This window comes from Ixodes scapularis, unplaced genomic scaffold, assembly GCF_016920785.2.
Source record: "Ixodes scapularis isolate PalLabHiFi unplaced genomic scaffold, ASM1692078v2 PGA_scaffold1__304_contigs__length_218370807, whole genome shotgun sequence".
NCBI lineage: Eukaryota > Metazoa > Arthropoda > Arachnida > Ixodida > Ixodidae > Ixodes > Ixodes scapularis.
In genome coordinates, this window is record NW_024609846.1 from 128,136,334 (window position 1) to 128,151,852 (window position 15,519).

Here is a 15,519-nt window from a genome sequence, read left to right on the forward strand (position 1 = left end):
CACTATCGGCATCCCTTTTCAGTAGTTCGTTGAGTACCCATTGTTTTCTCTTCCGCACAATTAGGCTGATGCAGTTTAGGGTTAATACATTAAACCGTTTTTTCATTTGTTAGCTAAGAAAGAGGTAGGAAACCTAAAACCCTATACTGACGCGCTCGAACTAGCAAGAAGAAGCACTCACTACGAGCCGCGGTAGAAGGTTCGTGCCGGGTTCCGTGCTAAGAGTCCGTCTCGAGGCGGTTGTCCAGAGCCGCACGGAGCGTGGGCGGCTTGCGCCGTCCGCGACACGGCGTGACCAGTTTCGAACGCTGTGGGGTCGGCATACCGTCCTCTGCCCCAGGGCTTCGGTCTTGCTTGTGCAGTCGCTTGGTTGGTGTAGCGGCTCCCGCTACCATGGCTTCGTCCCGCATTTCGCTGTCAGAGAACCCACCATCTGGCTCTGGCATCTTGGCTGTAAGTTGCGACTCTTTCTCCGGCGTTGTAACAGGCGCTTCCATGCCACCTTGTTATGGTTCCCCAGAGGGAGCGTCCGAGGGGAGCTCGACCTGTGGAGAAGGTTCCCTGGTTCCAGACGTCGGCATTTCGGCAATCCTCGGGGCCGCAGGAAGCGTCCTTACGGAGGCGTTCGCACTGGCAGCTAGCTCGGCTTCCGCTTCGTCCATAGTAAGGTCGGTGTTCTCGTCCGGAAGTGGTCCAGCCGTTGCCACTGCGTAAGATTTGACGCAGTTTTCCCTTGTGTGGCCGTAGCGGTGGCAATCGTCACAACGGGGAACGCGGCAGTCCTTTCGGATGTGGCCGGTCTTCTTACACCGGAGGCAGAGCGGGGCTCGTCCGGGCACTAGGACGAGTGCAGAGCCGCCGAAGAAACGCAGTTGATGCGGGACGCTTTCTTTACTGACGCCTTCCTTCCGAGTGATCCGAACAAGCCTTGTTGTTGACTGGACTCCTTGAAAACCTTGGGCTCTCCACGTCTCACGGGTTACTTCGTGTACTTTGCCATATGGCTCCAGTGCTCGTCGAACTGTGTCGTCCGGGACGTGATAAGGTACCCAGTGAAGTTTCAGACAGGTTTCCGAGTTCTTCGGGTCTATGAGGATACATCGCTTGCCTTTGACAGTCAGTTCCTTGGCGGCGAGCAGCCGGTTCCTCGTTGACGCAGAGTGGAAGGTGACGAGCCACACGTGGTTCATTTGATAGGCGCCAAAAGACCCCACGTCGCCGAGGATTTGCAGTCGTTGCAGTTCTTCTCGAAAGTCCTCAATTCGGTACGGACGGCCGGTTACGTCGCAGTGTAGAAAAACAGAATTCACAGTGGCTGCTTCAGAAGGCAGAGAAGGCAGAAGTATCTTATAATCATCAGCAGACGAGATACCGCGGCCGGCAACGGCCGTTATCATCGCTCCGTCGGAGCTCGCCATCCTATCGACCGATCGCTGCGAGCGCCGGCAACAGGATCCCAATGCTATGCCATCACTTTGGAAACGCGATTTGACCATTTGTTTTATACGAGATGCTTCGGCTGCAAATGCAGTTAAGCCTTCAGCATGTTATGCAAAGCACTCGTACATCACTCGCCGTACTTCAGTTCCACTCACCTGCCATGTAGAGTACTTTCGGGTCGTAGAACGATCCTTTTGTTCGCGCGGCTCCGGCCCAGCAGACCTGGTACACCTTGTCGTCTTCAACTACACCGCTAAAGTCCCTTACATCGTCGGAACTCACAACAGGCTGGGTCTTGTCGGGTAGAAATTCTAATAAAACATAAGACATTGTAGAGCCCGGGCAGGATCGACAGGTTGGAGCAAGCGGGCAAACAAAACGAGTCGAGAGCGATCGTTCATGAAAGCTCGGCGAAACGGCGAAGCCTCTATGGGCGAAGCGAAGTGCCGTGGTGCCGTGTTCGGCGGAGTTTCGGCGGGCTTCTGATCAAGGGTGTCGGTCGGCTGCGTGTCATATCTCTAACATCAGCGGTTTTATGGGCTCACGTCCCGAAATCGTTTTCTTGTGCATAGATTATTTTTCGTATTCATAGATTTGACGAAATAGTGGTATCCGAACGAACGTTACGTCCTTTGACCGTACGTCTGTCTGCACGTCAAAGCTTTTTGACATACAGTCAGAGCCAATCGATGCACAATCAGAATCGTCACCAAGACATCTTGATGGCGTTTCGCGGTGGCCGACTGCCACCAGGAAACCATCAGAAAGCCGACAAGTGGAGTCTGACTGAAGTATGATTGTCGGTCAGAGTAGCTTGTTGGCCAATCAGACATGCTTGGCGTTCAGTCAGGCACAGTCAGCGGTCCACTAGAAAACATTGACTGCCAAACAGGGTTACATTGATGGATTTTTCCTTCGGGTGCGTTTAAAAAAGTATCATGGACTAGCCCAACTCGCCCAACTAGCCATCGTAAAAAAATATGTTTATTTATTGATTAAGGCCAACCGTTACTGCGTCGATATTGCATATCTATTATATACAATGAAATGCCCAACGTGACTAAATTCCATCATTTCCCAATATTGAAAGGTTGTTTGTTTGCCTTCACATGCTCAATTTTGTCTCGTTGTTTTACAACCTTTACAAGAAAAAAGGACGGAGCAAGTCTACCCTACACAAGGTTACATCGACAGCTGACGGCTTAAATAAATTGCCTCTGACTATAAAAAAAAGCGTTGGTGGTGTATACGAGGCAACAAAAAAAAAAAAGAAGTTTTGGTGGTTCAGTGGAAAAATACTCGCCTGCCCCGTGGTGTTATATTCCCGGCCAACGCAGTTACCGTATTTGCTTCAGTAAAAGCGACACCTAATAGATAAGAAAGCCTGAGCGTTTTCCTGAGCCACTAAAGAAGGCAATCGTAGGCAAAAGATTGGACCCGAGTGCTGCGTCAGTGTTCGGCTGGAGCTCGTGTCGAATCAGAGCACGACTCCTAGTCGAGCGCTGAGGCCGAAATCCCGTCCGATCTTTGGCCTACGGTGGCCTTCTTTAGTGACACAGGAAGATTGAGCCCTTATACTTTGTTTCAGCTTAAGTACTCACTTAAAAATGCCTGCGTGTCTACTCACCCGCAAAACACTGGAAGAGCCAATTTCTGCAATCTACGATATCAGCTCAGCGAATGATGAAGCGGAACATCTGTTTAGACATCAAAATGAAGTCTGCGCTGTGGCATTACGCAACATAAGCATGACGCCTTGCATTCCGTAACGCCACAGCGCATACTTAACTTTAAGGTCTAAACGAATGTTCCTCCTCGTCATTTGCTGAGCTGTATTCGTAAATCGCAGATTCTGGTTATATTAGTGCTTTGCGGGTAAGTAGACGCGCAGGCATCTTTTAGGGTGCACGCAGCCGACGCTACGAGATAAGGGATCAATCAAGAAGCGTCAAAAGCTCAAGTCCCTGGGCCTTTTCTGTTAATGATTGGTTCAGCGATGATAGGATACGTACTTAAACAGGACGAACACCATGACGGTGCACTTTTGACGCTCTCTGAATGATCCCATCAGCTCGTAGCATCGGCTGCGTCTGGACTTAAGGTGAAACGAAGCATAGGCAATTTTATCTAGGTGGTGTTGATAATAGCCGCGCTGTTGATGAACAAAGCGTGTGGATCTGCTTTTCCGGGGAGCACAGGGATAACGAAGCACCGCGATCGGCAGAAAATCGGCAGCGATTTGGGGGACAGCGATAATATCTTCACGCGAAGGTGCTACCTGCTCAGATCGCATTCGTATGAAAAATTGTGTTCGGCGACCTCGCCATTCACGGCGTTTTTTTATGCAGCACGCGACGATTGACTGTATTTGTGTTCCCCAGGAAAGTAGATGAAAAGGTCATGTTTATGAGAGGTGCGGTTATTACTGGAACAAAGATGGTATGTTTATTTTTGGTCGATGGCCTCGTTATTTGATGTACTGTCGTGGACACTGTTGGCTATAACACGGCAGCGGCGGCCGTCCCGTACCCCCAGCGCCCCAAAGCAGGCGCCGTCCGAAACTCCGCGCATGCGCCGTGCGGCGGACTCGCTCTTCCCTTTTGCGAGCACACCCTCGCTTTACCGTCTGCTAGGCGCAGAGCAGGCGATGCTACACTGCTGCTCGTCTGGTACCCTCGCTATAGCGAACTGGTCTCAAACTCATTTTCAACCGGCGATTTGTATTGGGTCAGATTGCAGAGTCATTAGGGCATAACCCCTGTTTAAGATTTTTTTTTGCTTTGTCAGAAACAGCATTTTTACCGATATGCGTTCGCAAACCAGTATGAGCGCAGCAGGTGTGATACAGAAATAGACTGTTATACTCCATTTCACCTTAAGTCCGACCGCAGCGTACGCTTCAAAACGACAGAGCCAATCAAATAGCGGAAAAGGTGCAACATCACGGAGTGCATCCCCGGGGGACCCAATAAAGTGCAAAAAGTGCTTTTGTCGCTGCTTGGTGGGTCATATCGTCTCGTAGCGTCCGCAGCACTTAGACCTAAAGTGAAACGGATGATAACTGCAAGTTTGTCTCATAAAAAAAAATAATCTACCGTGATGTCACATTTAGTATACGATGATTATCCTTAGCCAGCGGAGTCAGGGAATCAACCGTGGGCACCTCATACGCGGTGGTTCGCTGAACCATGTTCAGCGAAAATCGGCGAGCGCTGTGGCGTCGTCTGCTCTATGCCTAGCAGACGACAAAGCGAGGGTGTGCTCGCAGGCGGGAAGAGCGAGTGCGCCACACGGCGCATGCGCGGAGTTTCGGACGGCGCCTGCTATGGGGCGCTGGGGGTACGGGGCGGCCGCCGCTGCCGTGCTATAGACCTTTCCAAAAAGAGCGCTCTGGCCGCCGCCATTTTGCGAATCGAGCGACCCCTATCAGCCAGAAATTTCTGGCACCCGCCTGAGCTGTGGAAACCCGGTCAGCGTGACTCCCCACCTGCATTTTGCATTCGGAGTTGGCCGGCTTTTCTTGGAAGTTTTTACTTTATTCGCCTGCTTGGGATGCTTACCCTTTCTATGTTATCTTCCACTGTGAGAACCAGAAAATACCAGGGCTCGTAGGCTGCTCGGTTTTCGCAGGAAACGAACGAAGAGAGCGAACGTCAAGCAGCCCGTGACGCAGGCAGTTCGACGTTGTTGGAGGATTATTTCCGTTGAGATAATCTCCAAAAAGCCTTCCCGGCTGTGTTCCGGGTCTTCGCGAAAAATAGCTGATAGGGTCGGGTCCGGGGTGTGGGGACAGAATAGACACGTTCGTTCATTTGCTTTGAAGCTGTGCAAAAATGCTGCTCTCTTCTACATGTTCCCCAAAACACGCCGGATTCCGTCCGATTGTCGTGAAGTGACTATCGTCGACACCGTATATTGGATATGCTGTGTTATTTGAGACCTTTCTCAAATCCTGTTCGGATAACGCGGCACCGAGGGGTACGTACAATATATTTTTTGTTCGATTGATGAGACTCGTTGAATTTTATGTTGTGGGCGGGGAATATCCATGCAGTACCGATATCCTGTGTGGTCAAATATTTTGACCTTTATAGATTGACACGGCTGAGTTTACGGTGCCGTAAAACAATTAACATAAAATGAAACAAACATTCCAGTTGCATTTGTTTTGTCGCGCACGGACTCACCAAAACAGCTTTCATTTCTTTGTTTTTGTTCCCAAAAATAGAGCACTGCTTTCTTAAAGACCTCTATAAATTATGCTCGCCACAGAACACAAGATAAAAAAGAAAACGCGGCAATTCAGCCTCCACCAGCGTCCGGAATTGCGCCTACGCAGGTTGCCACAGCCTACTGACGAGAAACTCCACAGCTCAGCGCAGTCGGGCAACACTGACGTACACTCTCAAAACCAGGGACACGCGCTATAAATCGCTTCGTTCGAGACTGCCGCTGGAAAGGTCTATAGCTAACAGTGTCCACGATACTACTTCGACAGACCCCACGTCACGCAAACTTGGTGCCGCCACCAAGGCGTCTGTTCTACTTTTCAGAATGCGTCTGTGAACCTACCGGATGTTTTGCGGTTGCTTCTACGAGGGGCAAAACGTTTTACAGCGAATTGTATATGACTCACAGGTCGGATTTACGGAAGTTTTTCGTTGTCGTCGTCCTTCCGGAAAAACAATCTTCAGCGAATGAAGTGAAAAGTGTATTTCACGCATACAACACACCCAGCACAGTCTTCGTTTCAATAAAAACAAGCACAATGCAAGAATCCGAACCAGGTAACTGATAATAAGGCTCTTCTGATAACAATTCGTAGCACGTAGCGCACACCGCATACGTTTCGCGGTAAAGAATAATGTTGCGCAAGCTGCAGCCGCGACAGTAGCCTGCGACATGAGGAGTGATGTCACTAGCCTTTCATGAATAAAAAGTTTTGGCACAGTGAATTTACTTTTCTTTCGTGAATCATTTGGAATGGACCCTTTTGCTGTTTACAAACATGAACTGCCACTCTCGTCCCAAGCAACTTCTCGTCGCTCCGTCTTTGCAAGCCTGTTCAGCTTGCTTATGTCGCCAGTGCTAGAAAGCATAAATGCTACACGGACAACAAAGATGAAGATTTAACAAGGGCCTTCGGCTGGACAATACTGCATCTTGGAGGAGGCAAGTTGGTTTACAGAAATACTCGAAACTTTTTACCAGATCTCGCACTCCTTCGTTCTTTTGACGTTCATCTGGAGAATTGGTGGTCAAACGTTTCACCTACATTTCAAGCAGCGGTGTGGCCTTTCTTCATTCTTTCTATAAACCGGAAGTTCTCTAGGGCGTCTAAGACTGGAGCACCACCTGGTGGCGTTTGTCGGAAACAAGGGTCTACAGTGCAGTGGGCCATCGTTGCAGCTGATACCACAGTTTCGCTGTTCAACCACCTTCACAGCATGGATTCCAGTTCCAACTTTTCCCTTGATGTCTTTTTATTTTACGGCACACTGTAAGAAACCCCTGCGCGTCTACTTACCCGCAAATGTCTCGAAGAGCAAACCTCTGCGGTCTACGAAATCAGCTCAGCGAATGATGAGGCCGAACATCCGTTTAGACCTCAAAATTAAGTCTGCGCTGTGGCATTACGCAATGCAAGCATGTCGCTTTGCGTTGCGTAATTCCACTGCGCAGACTTAATTTTGGAGTGCAGCTCTTAGGCGCCCGTTGCCGGCTTGAGCGGCGTCGCTGTCGCCGTCGCCGTCGCCGTCGGCGCCGGCGTCGGCGTCGGCGTCGGCGTCGGCGTCGGCGTAACCGCGCGATGCATTATGGGTAAACTTCCCAACTAAATTTAGCGGGAAAAATTCCTCGTAAATTTAACGGAAAATATTCTCCGCTAAATTTAGCGGGAAAAATTCCCGGCTAAATTTAGCAGAAAAAATTCCCCGTAAATTTAACGGAAAATTTTCCCGCTAAATTTAGCGTGATTATGCCGATGGTGACGCCGACGCCGACGCCGCGAAAACTAAGAAACACCTACGATGACGTCATTTTGCGGTCATCGACTAGCTGGAAGCAAGGTTCCAGGGATGGGCGTGATACGCTACCAAAGAGTGGTTCTGACAGGGCATCGAGAGAGCCTGCCACACCAATGGCGCTCTTCGTTTCAGCTTCCGTCCGAGCGCAGCCAAAGCTACGTGCGGCCGGAGCCAATCACATGCCGGCAATAGGTCACGCGATCTCGCCTGCACTTTTGTATCACTCCGCTGCGCCGCCGGTCGGCCGCGCCGCCCGCGCTCGCCGAGTATTTCGTCTGCTACGGGTGTATCAACGATATCGTCTGCTACAGGTCTAAAAAGTGCCTTTTCACGTTCTGAAACTTAGTCACAGGGGATGTCAGTACGTAGGCTGGCCGCTGGCATCTGTGTCCGAGCTTTCCACCTGTTCGGCGTAGTTTCGAGTTGTAAGTACACGTTGCAAGATCCCCGATGACCCGGCCGTTGATGTTTCCTTGTATTGTTTGGATATACCAGGGCTCGAGGCGCAGTCCTTTCCACCAGCTTCTCGGCGTTCAATGTGATCGGCAGGTAAAGGGGTTCCCTGATTTCGCCGCGTATCTGAATTGCAGTGGCTTGGACGTTTTGCTTGTTTACAACGCGTCGGTACGACGCGGCCGGAGTCTCCTGCCGAATTTGAAAGTAGACATTCATCACGACTTCTCGCGCCTGACGCCCAAAGGTGCCTTTGCGAAAGGACGTTTTGAAGCGACTCGGTGAGGAAAGCAGCGAAGCACATGATTCGGCGATTACGGGAACGAAATCACACAGAAAAACCGAGCGCTGCAGCCGTGTTGCCAGCGGATATACATGTTTTCACCAAACCACATGCATTTACGTATATTAATAGAAATATAAACTTCAAAGATTTGATTCCTTTAGTTGCAAACCATTCTCAGCAGTACACATCTGGAACATTGTGCAGTTTTTACGCACAAAGCAGTTATTTTAAAAGAAATTACTTTTGTGAACTACTTTGTGGTGCGTAGGAATGCTCTTCTCGAAGTTGTGAACCGTCCCTCAGCCTTTGGCTGCGCTCGGACGGAAGCTGAAACGAAGTATAGTCAATTCTGCTCCAGGGGGGATATCCGGGGAAAAATTTCAAGAATGTGAGCACTAAAAGCCTTAATACGAAAGTAAATTAATATAGTATTTCGAATTCGTAATTATTATTATATTACGATGAACATATTGCTATGTACACTTAGAAAGTTACAATTATATTTCACGTATTTCTGGAAAAAAAGGAGCGAACTTGCCTGTAGCCTCTTTGGAGGAACCGATGATATTATATTGGGGAAAAGGCTGGATAAATGTTTTCAAAGAAATACAACGTAATGCATCTGCATCGCATTTCCCTTTAGGCCGGTACATTTTTGCACCAAAAATAAATTGAACATAAAGAAACATTGTAATCGTACGGGAAAAAAACTAACTCAAACTTCGTGAGATTAGCATTTTACACGGAAGGGTTAGCTGCTATTTTGATTGATATTAGGTAAGATACCAGGTAACTCGAACTTTGTCAGATTAGCATTTTACACGGAAAGGTTAGCTGCTATTTTGATTGATAGCTGGTAAGATACCAGGTAACTCAAACTTTGTCAGATTAGCATTTTACACGGAAACGTTAGCTGCTATTTTGATGGATACCAGGTAAGTATGGGGTATTTTTCTAGAGTCTTCCACGCACAACCTTCCACGCACAATAGCGGCCACGCTTGCTAAATTTTAAGGGCAGTAGGAGTTCATTCATTCATTCATTTATGTGTTCATATTGTTCTACTCATAACCGCTGGCGCCTTTGTAATGATGCAAAAAAGAAGCAGAAAGTTAGAAACTTATAAAAGGCTACAAGATTTATTTTAAAAAAAGTGGATGCCAGCTTCACCGAGGGTGTTAGATACTTCACCGAGGGGTCCGAGGGCGGGTAATAACGCTAATGGAGATAATTCAGTTCTCAAAGTAGGAGAAATTCGCAAAACTCACCATCGAACGTTAACATGAATAGATGAAGTGGTATAAGGGCCATGAAGTAATTCATAAAAGCATTGCCACAAAACTATTACAGCTCTATTATATATTTCTGAAATGAAAGTAGGGCGTATCGCTCCAAAAGTATCATATACCCACAACACCCTTTCCCTCCAAACACTAGCGAAAAACAAAATTATATAAAAGTGTCTAAAAAATAAACATAAAAAATAGAGGATCGCTTAACAAACAGCCTATGCTCGGGTTATAGGGATAATTTGTATAAGTTCTGATAAGTTCATTGAACAAATTTATGATAGTTTGTTTTTTGGTGATAACGAAGGGTTCATTTACTATATTTAAGCTGTGAATGCCTTTAATGTAGCAATTCGGGACAGTAGATTCGTGATCACCTAAGAAAGCGCCAAAAAATACAAGGACGATTAAGTAGGCAGACAAGAGCGCACTCGCAACTGGTTTTTATTTGTGAAAATTAATCATATATACAGTTTTGAAATAACGCATAATCTCTTTTAAGTTCTGTGTAACACCCGCAACAAGAAGAAATACTCATTCAGCGCTAAGGAAAGGGACATATCAGTTATGCCTTTTTCGCCCTTTGCCTAGATTTCGAAGGCCTCATGCAGCCCTCTGAAAACCCTATCCGGGTATCTAGCCAGAATCCTGGTGTCGCCAAATGACGAAGCACGTGGGCAACGACTGCAGTGAGTCGCAAGATGCCCCGATGAGCGGCTTTCGTCGCCGCGTCGCGTTCCCGTGCACGATCATTGAAACACCTTCCCGTCTGGCCGATTTAAGGCGAGCCGCATGATGTTGGAATTTCGTAGACAACTCCCGTAGTACTCTCCACGTATTTTGTGCGGTGCCATGGTATCGCAGGGATCTTTCGACACAATGCGATTGTTGATCCTACGGAACAGCCGCGGCAGTTCCCAGAACTGGCGCGGCTGTACTTCAGTTCGTACCGGAGGACCCACCGTACTGCATCAGATGCGCAAAAACGGTTCCCTAAAACTCTCTTGTAACGGAGCATAGAAGCGACGGTCGGCCATGCAGCGCGGGCAGTCACTTCATCGTCGCAGCCTCAAGATGTATGGCACGTTTCCAGCTTGAGACGCTGGCACTTGTTCGCCGAATCAAACATTTTTTTTTTTTTTTAATGGCTGTGTGACTTAAGCGGTGTTTTTCTCTTTCAGATTTAAAAGTGTCATTTCTAAACGTATCTCTAGTTCAGCGACTCTATGTGAGTTTGCTCGAAGCTTTTATTTTATTTGAATCTCATATTTTTTATGCGGATTAGTTGTTATTTACAAATACCTATCAACAAGCGTATTACGAAAATTGAATACGTGTTACGATACTTTTTTTTTCTTTCACGGGCAACAAAAATGCACAGTCACGCTGCTTCGATGATTCTACCCAATAAACAGACATATTTACGAGATAAGGTACGACATATATGTTAGAACGGCACAGTGGCACAATTAGAAAAGTGATATAGTTGTACGGGAATGACTTTTAGAAAGTAATCAACTGTCAGATTATAAAATACCAAAAAACATGTGTGAAGCGTTTGTTTTTTACACAAAAAGGTTTGCTCCTAAGACTAATTAATAACGCGCAGAATTTAAAGTGTCGCTTGGCCACCCGACTTGCAGCTCCAGCGGTGCGCAGATTTAGAAATCACAATGTGTTTACGTTAAGCAAGCTTTTTCTTTCTTTTTTTCAGACAAAGCTTACATTTGGCTTGATATTCTTTGGCGGATATACAGAGGATGAAGGCTAAGTTCTTCAAGCTTACAAACGACTCAGCCCCTTCGACGGCACATTGCAGTACATTGTAGGCTCTAGCTGAAAGCCAGCCACCCTTCTTTAATTTTTTTTTTTAATCTATCAATCTGATTTTTTTTGGTGCGGGCGTTATACTACATAGGCATATTTGAAAATTGGACGCACACAAGTTGTGTAAGCTATTCATTAGTCTCAAGGCCCGTTCAGGCACTTGCGACTTCTTAGGACCGTTTGCCTTGATACCCCTTAAAATCTTCAACGACGAGAGACCACACTGGTGGCACCTATCGGGTAGCTAAAGAACACTTGGCGGTCCGGTATCTTTCATATTTGTTTCGCGCATCATTATTTCTTTTTTGGCCTGAAAAACATATGCCAATATTACAAAAAGACCATTTCTCATTGGTAGCACGCAATACGTGCTACCAATGACCTCACTAATGGCGCAGAACCTTCGCTCCAGTGAAAAGCAATTGCAGGGTTGCCGCATAGATGGCGCCAGCGTGCCAGTGTGTTCTCACGTCATTAGAAATCCTTAGATGTTTTAAGTTATTCAGTCCTAAGGAGTCAAGTGTGTGAACGGGCCTAAGGAATGTATTAAGTATCTCTTTAGAAAGCTCGAGTTACACCTAAGCACTTCTTATGAGTTGTGAATGCGAAAGCATGAATGTCGTTCTTGCGCGCGCTCTCGTGAAGTGGCCACGCCGCCCTAACATCGGCTGTGCTGCCACTCTGGAGTCTGCCCGAACGGGATTTGCGGGGCCCCACCAGACTTACGCAGCCGTAGCCTTGGCTATTGAAATGCGCTCGAGGACCAAGGTAGAAAGAGAAGAAGAAGAGAGGAACGTAAAGAAGAGAGGGCGCCACGGTAGGAGGTGGACGGAAAGCGAAAGGGTTTTCCAGGGGTATGCACCACGCCTGCCCCTAGGGGCGCAAGTAATCGGGTGATTGTGAGGATGTGTGGATAGATTAATACGAATGGTTCATTTGAATCAGGCGTTGCCTTGCGCCACGGCGAACGGGCGGCCCTGATGGCTTGCGCCGGTCCGGTTCCTTTTCTCGACTTTTTCTTGTATCAATTTTTATATACTTTTTCGTGCACAAAGACATGAAAGCAGGCTTTCCACGTGATTTCTATTCCTTTTTTTATTTTTTCATGAACATCGTAACATAAAAATCATTACACAGAATTATTTACATGTCACTCTAAAAAAAAAAATCTGTGCGTCTACTTTCACGCACAACACTCGGAGAGCCAATCAGCGCAACTTACGAAGAGAGCTCAGCGAATGACGATGCGGAAACATACGTTTAGACCAAAAAACGCAGTCTGAGTTGTGACATTAAGCAATGCAAAACGTCACGCTTGCATTGCTTAATGTTACAACTCAGACTGCGTTTTTCGGTCTAAACATATGTTTCGGCATTGTCATTCGCTGAGCTGCCTCCGTAAGTTGCGGTGATTGGCTCTCCGAGTGTTGTGTGGGAAAGCAGACGCACAGGTTTTTTTTTAGAGTGTACCAGATGGTACAGCAAATGAACGCAAACATGCAAATTATTACACTGACTTATATAGCATAAATTATTTACACACCACACGACATAGCGAAACAGAAAAGAAAACTAGCCATATGGTGTTGCAGTCGCTGCGGGTCGTCACAGTAATCGTTTCATTTTCACACAACAAGCAACACTTTACTATTTACATCGCTGAAAAAAAAATTGGGTTGTGTGTATGTTCATACAGCCTAGAAATTGGTGTGCCTCACAGGGGCGACGAGTCTCCCAGCTGTAGATGAGCAATTTAGCCGGTGCAGTACAACCGCTAGCCTGGGGTCTTTAACGTGCACCACGCAGTAGTGATACACGACCGCACGCCGGTACGATGCTCATCCAGATCAAAACGGTAAGGGGTGGGAAGAATACATCGACAGTTTTCAAGCTTGCTGGGCCAAACGTTCAATCGTTCACGTTCCACGTCGTCGTTCTTTTTTTTTCACCGTTTTCCTTTGTACCCACGTGCCGGAGCCTCTTAACAGACTTCTTTCTTTTCTGCCTCTACTCCCTGTTCGTCTAGCACAAACAGAGGTTTATCCAACGTTAGTTGCAACAATATGGTCAGTATAAATCCAAACCCTTGAAAATAAATCTTAAAAAAAACACGAAGGGGGCTAATTAGGCGGTGCATTTGTTTGTAAATATTAAAACTCCCACTTAATTAAAAGTTAAATACAAGGACGACATTTTCTGCCGGCTAAAAGGCAGCTGTCTTTTTTTTTTTTTTTTCCTGCCGTTGAAGAAACAATCATTCTTCTCAACCGTGTCTGATCAAAAACAGGAAAAACAATGTGAAGGCAGGAAACCTGAAATCAGTCTTATGTCATGCTCTAGTCCTGCTCAGCCAAATGTCAAAAGTGTAAAAGGTAAAGTTAAGGCACGGCGTTGTCTTTCAAGCGAGTCTTGTTTATAAATGCGTCCGCCGAAGTATGGGCTGAACGGAGAAAGCGCTCTTTTGTTCTCTTGTGATAATTTGGCGAATTGGCGTACAATGTCCATCTGTCGTAGCTTAAATTAATATTAATAATTACTAAGAACTTATATTCACCAGACTTCGCAGTAGCGAACTAAAGAACTTCCGAACCGAGATCATACCTGTGATCTGTTGGGAACAGCAAGAGAGAAACATTTGGCGTCTTATTAGAATTACCGCACCATCTCGCAGAGCAGTACCTTCCAGGCATTATTCACACTTCGTCTGTGACCAGACGCGCCACCGCGACTTTCTTCACACAAACCGAAATTAGCGGACCGACACTGCCGACCCGTCACTGCCGTCACCGCCGTCAACGCACAACCAGCAGAACTCCGGCGACTCCGGTGCATCCGAAACCGACGAGACAATGGCCGTTGCTCCCGTCATGCATTACCCTCTTCAGACTACGGAAAGGCGACAAAGCGCCACGTTTTGCGGCGGCCACTTTGTAGGGATAGTTACATATGCACGACGGTGCCGGCCTCTACGGTATTTCTCAGAACGTCGGTAGCTGCGTTCGCCTGGCAACGCCATCAGAGGCTTCCGCTTTCCGGTGCGCTGGCCGCGCGGGCCCGCAGTGCCATCGGCTGGCACTCCTAGAATTTGACGCGCGGAGGCCAACGGGGGCCTCGTTCCTTGAAACTATGACGCGCGCCAACCAATGGGAGCCTATCCATTAGATTTCGGCTTCACTTAGTTCCACTAGGAAAGGATAATTTAGCTGCCGTTTTGCGCAGCTTTTGGCGCGGCTTTTGGCGCGGCTTTAAAGATGGGAGCATTGAGATCGCGGCCTCACTTCGCTCTACTGGAACAGGGGAGTTTAGCTGCCGTTTGGCGGGGCCTCAAAGCTGGTGGCGTCGGCTCGCTCCATGGGACAGTTAATGCTTTCGCATTAAGAACACAATAGTTTTAGCATTTCTTTAAAGCTAGTTTATGTAGCTTTTTCTTGTTAAATCGGCCGATATTGTAGCTCGGTGTCACCGCTTAACGGCAGGAAAAGCCTTCGCGTGCCTCTGGGGCGGTCGATCTGACAAATATGTGTATCCTTGCAGGTCCAAGGGCGTTCTAACTTGTGGTAATTTGAGCCCTACACGAGATAACGTCATTTGTTGCTCAGCTGCACAAGAGGATGTCCGTGTTACACTTTTGGTGTAAAATCCGTGACAAGAATTTTGCGTAGTTCATTAGCATCAAATTTTGTACAAAAATTGGTAGCAATTCCAGTGAAATGTTAACTCTGTTCATAATGACTTCTGGTTAACATGCAATGAATGAGTCAAGTGTTTCTGAGTGGCTCAAGCGGTTCAGGAAAGGTTAGGACGACGCGCACGATGACAGAAGAAATGCGCGGAGTGCATTCCATGCCCACAGCTCAACACCAGGACTGTGTGTTTGTTTTAATTTTAACAAGATACTGCACTAATTGTTTTACGAAAGAGTAAACTATCACTCAACATGGTTATATGAAAAGGTCAACCTGGTTATGAAATTTTTTCGCAACACGAAACCTCAGCTGTGGACTAATAAGTGTGTTCGCCATCATAGCAGTGATCTGCTCATGATTCGTTAAGAATTTTAAAGGTTTTGGACAAGAAATTTATAAACGAAGCTAAAATATCCGCCCTTTATACCTAAGTTAGCCAAACACAACTTGTGACTTTAATCAAATTCCCCGAAAGCAAAAAGAATTGCTTGCATTACCGCCAACCAGCAGAA

At 47.0% G+C, this 15,519-nt stretch overlaps 1 pseudogene; it reads right to left on the bottom strand.

The window, feature by feature from the left end:
• Window positions 1–218: 218 nt before the first annotated feature.
• Window positions 219–13,985, bottom strand: LOC115319309 (annotated as a pseudogene).
• Between the last annotated feature and the right edge of the window lie 1,534 nt (window positions 13,986–15,519).